This window comes from Onychomys torridus, chromosome 5 (genome assembly GCF_903995425.1).
Source record: "Onychomys torridus chromosome 5, mOncTor1.1, whole genome shotgun sequence".
In the NCBI taxonomy this organism is placed as follows: Eukaryota; Metazoa; Chordata; class Mammalia; order Rodentia; family Cricetidae; genus Onychomys; species Onychomys torridus.
In genome coordinates, this window is record NC_050447.1 from 87,001,172 (window position 1) to 87,009,562 (window position 8,391).

Consider the following 8,391-nt stretch of genomic DNA (forward strand, 5'->3'; position numbering starts at 1 on the left):
TATCTCTGGGGGTCCTCATATCCCCCTTTTATTTAACAAGCATCTCTTTTAGGGTGAGGTTAGATCTCTCAACAGTTGCCTAGTTTCAACATTGGTATGGGGTACCATAATCTCAGCTGGATCCATACCTGACAATTGACAAAGTCTTAATCTTTCCTTTATGAATAGTTTAGAAACTTTTTCTATATAAATTTTTAATTTTTTACTCTGTGAGCTAAAAAATCCATTCCAAAATATAATGAGTCCAGTACAGGAATGATTTGAAGGTAAAATTACTAAAATACACCTCTTTGTAAGGTCTAATTTATCCACAAAGGCATTTTTGTTTTGTTTTGTTTGCCAGAGCTGAGGATCGAACCCAGGGCCTTGCGCTTGCTAAGCAAGCACTCTACCACTGAGCTACATCCCCAACCCTGGCATTTTGTAATTTTCACTCCACCAGGGTTCTTTTTTAGCCTCAGCTATTAACTGTCTTGAACTGTTTAACTTTGAGTCATCTTGCAGAATTTGAAACCAATTAGTTAATTCTTGAGTAGACAATCTAATTGTAGGCCACAAGCAGTTAATATCATCCAATAATTTTTGAAAAATCATTAAGATTCTGTCTCTCCTAATCTGTACCTTTCATGGCTGAATTCTCAGTTTACTTAATTTATAGCCTAAATAGATAAGAGAATCTCCTCTTTGCATTTTTTTCAGGAGAAATTTGTAATCCCCAACAGGGTAAATTTTTCTGTACTGCATTAAACATTCTTTCTAAGGTATCTGTATCAGAAGCAGCCAATAAAATGTCATCCATATACTGATAAATAATAGACTAAAAAATTGTTTATGAGTCATTTCCAGTGAATGATTTACAAAATATTGACACAAAGTTGGGCTGCCAGCAGTGGCCCCTACTCTAAATTTGGATAGCCAATTCCTGTCTTACCTCGCATTTGTACAACCTACATAGCCTGTGACCTATCCTTATAATTTTTTCCCGAGGCCTCATTTAGGAGTGTGTCCCAATTTAAGCATCAATTTACAAGCTGTTTCTGAAATTGTAGGAATATTAATTTGGGCTCTCCATTGTTATATCAAATCTCTTCCCCATAAATTCATGGCTATATCAGCCATATAAGGCTATAATATTCCTACCTGTCCTTCAGGCCCTATATATTTAATCCATACTACATTCTGTTTTATTAGAGATAAGGTTCCAATGCCTACAGATTGAGTGGAGACCTCTTGTAAAGACCAATTGGAATTCTAGGATTCTTATGAAATTATAGATAGATCCAGTATCAGAATCTAATAATCCTCTAATCTCAATTTTACTTTTAATTTAGGCCATTCATCATTGATAATTGTTAGCCAAAACATCTTTCTCCTGTATTTCCAAAGCTTCCAGTTCTATATGTAGGCATCATTTGCCTTTAAGATACAAAAGCAATAATAATTGAGGAATTCCATCATCAGTTTTTATTTCCATGGTCCTTTTTACATATGTCATCTATAAAAGAATTAAATACAATCTCTATAGGATTTTAAGAGGTAACTTTAGACAATACTCTGGAGTATTTTTTATAAAATCTTAAAAAGAGGATCCTTTTTTTATAGATCCCAAGTAACATGTTAATGCAACTCACCAATAATTAACAGTGTGGATCAAACAATTTACCTGTATTTTATTTAGTGGAAAAATAATTTTGTAACCTCTTTTATCAGTAAGAGATTATTTTCTGTGGGTTTTTATCTTAGCAACCACATTATTTAATAAGGTAACAACCCAATCTGTTTCAGGTGTTATATTTCTATAGAATTTAACCAAGAATTTCTAGCATGTTAAAGAACAGAGCCAAAATCTCAGTAACAATCAACAGACAAGAGCATACACAATATATAGTTTAAAATTATGTATCTTGTTCCTCTAGTTTAACTACCATGAAAATCAAACATGTATCCAAACATTTATTTATTTATCTGTTTATTTTTTTGTTTTGTTTTTCAAGACAATGTTTCTCTGTGTACCTTTGCGACTTTCCTGGAACTCACTCTGTAGCCCAGGCTGGCCTTGAACTCACAGAGATCCACCTGGCTCTGCCTCCCGAGTGCTGGGATTAAAGGCATGTGCCATCACCGCCCAGCTTTTTTTTTTTTTTTTTTTTTGGTGTATCCAAACATTTATTAGGCAATCAAAAGAAGACAGCATCGTCTATACAATGAACGATTAATATCTCTGGAAATTCAAACAGCATTGATTTAGCATTCCATGCCCTCACTGCAACTGTTCTTCACCAGAAGTTGGGCCCCTTTAGACTTTCTCCTTCTTCCATGAAGGGACTACTAATAATGAGTTATGCCCACCATTAGGGGAAAACAGAAAACATTTCCCATGAAAGGATCTTTAAAATTGAGTTGTGCCTGCTCTGATGGAAAAATAAAAAAACATTTAAACCAAAGTTAAGCAAACAGACAACAATATTATAAGCTCTGGACTTGCTGTGTTTAAGCTGCAGCCTTGAGGCCCACCTGTTGATTCTTTGTAATTCAGATGCCACAGCTCTGTGCTGGTAGGCAGAAAGAGCTCAGAGTATTAGCTATCCTGAAAATTTTATATCAGAAAGAGCTTTGCTTTCCTCTGTTTCTATTGGGAAGAGGCTTCTTTCTTTCCTTTATTTTCCTTTTACGGGGCCTTTTAATCTTTAGACCTGGTTTCAATATTTTTTCCCTTTTTACTGGGAAAATCCTTTTTTCTTGATTAAAAATTTCTCCCTTTTCTATTGTGAAGATTTTCTTTTTTATTTTCTTTCTTTCCCTTTTCTCTATTGAGAAAGGTCTTTTTATTTTATTTACTTCCTGTCTCAGGAGCCATTTTATTTCTCTTTAAATATTGTACAGTTACCATTTTTTTCTTTTGACAAGCATTTTAGCAACTGTATATTTTGTTGATCCTGAGATGGGAAGTTTAAATTTCCCATGACCCTGCCAATCCTCGAGTCCTCTTACCCTGAAAGCACTTCCCTCCAGTTCTTAAGATGGCCAGCTCCTCTATCCTTCTTCACTGGATCCTTTTCCTTTTTCAATTGGTTGGGCACCAATTGTCATGGATTGTCCTGGCACGAGTGTGTGGGTTCACACGGATCCATGGAAAGAAAACTCAGAGGCACCTTAAGAATGAATATAGCCTTTTGCGGCTACAGGGGGGGGGGGGGGGGGTCCAACCTCTAAGGACTGAAGCACTTTTCCTTCACCTAGGGCATTTTTATTTTCTCTTTACTTACAGTTTAGCCAGTTAATTTCCATATGCTCAAAACAACCTGAAAGGAATTCCCAAAGATACAGTGCCAAGTGCAAATTTCTCAATTTCTCGAGTACCACGGTTTTCCAAACCAAGTTTTGCATAGGCTTTGTATCCTTAGAAGACTAGACAAGATCCACATAGGGCGGATAGAGAAACAAAAGGTACATTTTAAAGGAAGGATGGATTAGGTGCCACTCTGGAGCCAGGCCAGGTGCAGCTCAGCAGGAATACAGCCACATTATTCTTTACTCCAGCAAATAAAAGTCAGCAAAAAATGACACTAATATTTGTCACCATAAAGAAATAAAGCTTGGACTGGAGTGTAATTCATCCGTAGAGAACATGTTTACCATTATGAAGGTAATTAACTTCTAATTTTAATAGGTTTATGCAGTTTTGTGAAACAGAACAGTTGGAGATCAGTTAGACACACTTACAATTTATGGGACCCAAGGGCAAGTGACATCTCTGCAGGGTTGGATTCTCTATTCTAACTTGGGAGTAGGTTGGTCACATGAACTTTTACTCCCAGGGTGCAGGAGGCAAGTCAAGCTGTGAGTGTGAGGGCAGCCCGGTTTATACAAATTCCAGGCCAGGCAGGGTGACAGCAAGACTGGCTTCAAAGATATAAAAGTCTCTTCCGAGGGCTAGCTCATCATAGACTCCTTATAAGAATCACCCTAATTAGGTAATGTACTGAGATACAAAGTAAAGCATGCTCCACTTTTAAACTATATGTCCACAACAAATAATTCCCCTTTATGCATTTACTTATAAATTGTTGACTTGTGCTTCCGAATTTTGCCAGAAGGGGGAGGAACTTACCTACATCTAAACTTCAAAGAACTCTGTTCCAGTCTGTCTTCCAAAATACCCTATAGAGAAAAAAATTGTTCAAAATGCGTTTCTGATCTGCACTTTGCCGGTCTGCCAAACAACTCCTTTCTGTCATATAGTAAGACTTTATGAATTAGGTAGTAACAATTCTAATCAGTTCCCTGTGGTATTCTGACAACAAGCAAGAAATCGCACTGAACTCAGAGCACTGCTGTATCCAGAGCAGAATAGTTTTCTTACTTTGCACAAGTGTTTGATACATGACTAAAATATAGAAGAATAAAATATTGTAAGGTGACAGCACCTGGTGGAAACACACACACACACACAGCACTTTTTCTAGACATTTACAAATGTACATGAATAGTTTACAAGTGTTACTTTCATTCAACTAAGAAAATCTGCATGTTACTATACATACAAGTTAAGCACAGGCTGTGCATGTAGCACGGTGATAGCAACAGTGCTTATGACGTGTAAGGTCCTCCATTCAATTCCCATCACAAAAAAAAAAAAAAAAAAAAAAAAAAAAATGGAGGAAGTAATGAACCACCCTGCTTCCATCTTAGGCTTAAAAACCATCTTCTAGTAAATAAAAACTAGGCTCAATCCTGTTTATGATTAAACCTCTGTTTCTATGCCCCACCTGTAACCTTAACTACACATGGTTCTGTACTGCTAGTTCTAAAAGTTATTATAATCATCTTGCAACTCTACCTTTGTTTCAAAAGGTTGTTATAACTACCTTGTTATGACTGCCTGTTGCTGTGGTTACCTTGTTATGACCACCTTGCAATCATGTCCTTGTTTCAGGAGGTCATTGTGACTGATTTATTATGCTTCAGTTCTGCTCCTGTAACCCCACCTATTTTGCCTCCCGAATCCTCCATTTGAAAAGCCCCTAACTCTGCGCTATAAAACCTTAGTCTTTCTCTAAGACTGACCACTTGAGCCCCCCTCCCCTCAGAGGGAGGCAGCCCATGTACACAAATAAAAAGGCTTGCATTAATAAATTGCTTGCATCCATTTATTTGGCCATGATGATTTGGGTCAGTGGTCTTTCTCCTTGCATTTTTGAGATTAACAAAGTTATGCATATTTTGAAACTTTGCAGATTTCCTTAAACTACTACAACTTTGTCTCTTCAAATACTTTCTTCTAATTTGATATTTATCTCTAAAACTTGTTTATTTATTTTTTTCATCTGTAACAAACATTTTAAATGTCTTACATGGTGAAATTTGGCAATTTTTAAAAAGGTAAACAGACATTTTTGGACTTTAGGAAATATTCCTTGCTCAAGTTATGATCATTTATTTTCTAATATTCTTTTACAAAGTTGGCTATGTTATACTTTTCAAAATGCTACCAAAAATGTTAAGCATTTTTTGAAACTTTGCAAACATATTTTTTAAAGTTGACCAAAAACTGATTACAAATAACGTATTTACTTTACCACATTGGCTAGTAGTATATATTCAACAATTATCTGTCTCTAAACCAATCTCTTATTTTTATGGAGATTTTTAGTACCGTTATAGGTATTTTAAAACAAGGAAAAGAATACTGAGGTTGGTCCAATTTAGCCAGTCCTTTTTATATCAGCAACAAAAGATCATTACTACTTAAACACATAGTAAGTCTAGGGCTCAGTCATATTTTATATGATCCGGTGACACCTAAAACAGAATAAGGAATTTAAGACTAAGTAACTGAATCACCCAGCATATTAATGAATGACTACCTGCTCCATTTCTTAACCAGATTGTTAGTTGCATGGCTTAGATGTGCTTAGAGCTGACATGAGATCTTTGAGCAGGTCTGCTTCCATAGCTGTTTCTGTTAGCAAAGTAGTTTAAAACAAGACATGTCTTTAACTTGCTAAATGGAAAACATGCTAATTTAAATTTATTAAAATCTTCTAACATGGGCTTCCTTGACCAGAGTAAAGTACAAAGACTCACACCTATTGCTTGTTTTGTGATTTCACAGCTTTAAAAAAGACTTTACAACTAAAAGGGACATTAGAGCAGTTAAGAAAGGTCATTTGGTGCTACTTGATTTAACAGAATACTTTTGTATTTCTGGTATATTTAACCTTTCTCTATGACTTTCATATTTCTTGTTTGTCCAAACCATGTGGGCTCTAAAGTGGTTTATTCTAGAGCTTTCAATGATATAAGGTGGTTTAACGTATAATGAACTATGCATTAAATACATAATCCAATAAAATATTTTAAATAACACTGACAAGAGCAAAATAATCATATTTCACATTATTCTGAAAATATGTAAACATATGTAGACCTAATCAGAAAAATGTACTTTTCCCCAGCAATTACATCAGAAGCATCTAAATTCAGAACCTAAGTATAGGAAACAGTTGAAACTCTACCAACAATTTAAATTCTGGTCTGTGCTACAGTAATACAAAAGGAGGAAATTTTTTAGCCTCCTGTATTCAAAGTCATTAGTTTTAAAAACAAATTATCTGTAATATTCCAAAGTAATATTTTTAAAACAAGTACCCCAAAATTGAAAGGACGTGACAACTCTTGGCAGTTTTATAAAGGATGCCCACTGTTGAATATGGTCTTTTTCCCTAATCCACAGCTCTTCTAAGTCTAAAATCATGAACGTACAAAGAGCAGATTTCTCAGTCTATAAGTCAGCTTTCAAGTTGTCACTATACAACCACCACAGCACCCTTACGACAGGGAATTAGCACCAAAAACTTCTGAATTATATCAAAAGAAACTCCCCATTTATCTCTTATATAGATTCAGTATGTTCCACAATGTTCAATAACAGAAGTAGATTGGACTGACAGGGATATATAAAATCCTACACAGACACAATGAATTACTGTTTTGTATGAACATAAAACTATTAGAATTTTATTCTAGTTTCTTCATACAAACAAGATACAACTATAACAGAAACCTTCAAAGACAGATACATCAGTAATAACACCATTCCTAACCCTACCACTTAATTTTTTATTTCCTTAACTTAGAAAATCCCCCCTTTAGTGTTATATGGCTATAGGAAAACATGTAAAGATCAAAAAGTTCAGATGAAAATTTAAAATGATACTTCAAATACCTGTTAAGTTAAAAAGACAGCAAATTATAGGAACTGGGGAAGATGGAGCTGCAAATGCTTCCTACCATCACCAGACAAGGCATTCACAGAAATGCCTCTCTCTGCACCACGGCTCCCCAGACTTGTCTGAATGCCATGGTGGGAGGTGTGTGACTAGCTAATCCAGCAGGTATAATAAAATTTACACTACAGGCCAGCAAAGAATGGCCTGATCCAAAATGTCACTAGTGCTATAAGAAATCCCAGTTGAAGCTTCTCTAAATTCAGAGGAATCATACTATTAAGTAACAGAAAGAAGTAACCCAGAGGTAGTTAATATGAAAAGAAAAATTATATCCATACAATTTTGAATATCAGATTGTGAAAAACATTTCCACCCTCTCTTTATATGTAAGAATCTTCTCATTCCTTTCATTGCTTGAAAGGAACACACTCCAAGCATTATTCTAGCCAAACCCAATAAACTTCCGGTAGTTTTTGCACAATGTCAAATGATTAAATGGGATACTGATTTTATTACTATAATAACATAAATAACTTAGTGGGAAAACTGAAAAGGAAAATAAAATTCAGTATAACTTAAGTTTTTTCTCAACCATTATTTAAAACTTTTAAAATAAGAAAACAAAAATTGTATATATCCATGACTCCATTTGAAATGGCTGAAAACCACCCAGTATTCAGACAGCAGAAGGCTAAAAATGGTGTACTGAAGCAGAATGGTAGAGGCAATGATTTAACAGATAGAGAGTCATAAACTAACATAGAAGCAGACCCTTGGTATAGTATTGAACAGCAACAATGAAAGTGGCTTGAAACAATTAACAATTTCATTTTTGGAGCAAAATCCCTGTACACACAAATACGGTAAACAATACAAAACCCAAAATGGTCTATCTCTAGGATCTAGTTCACATGCACACTATTTTTCCTTCTTATGTCTTTGTTTAAAAGTTTTTTTCATGCCCACATGTGTCACTCCTCCTTGTTCCCTGACCACTAATTGCATGAGAGACAACAAACTATATGCTATTTTATTTCTTCAAGAGGAAAACCTTGTTTCATTTTCATTTGATTGGCCAAAGTCAATTAGTTACACTTAAGTGTGTTAATAATGGTCAGTAGTGGTTTTGCATATATAAGGCCCTCATAATGACAACAGC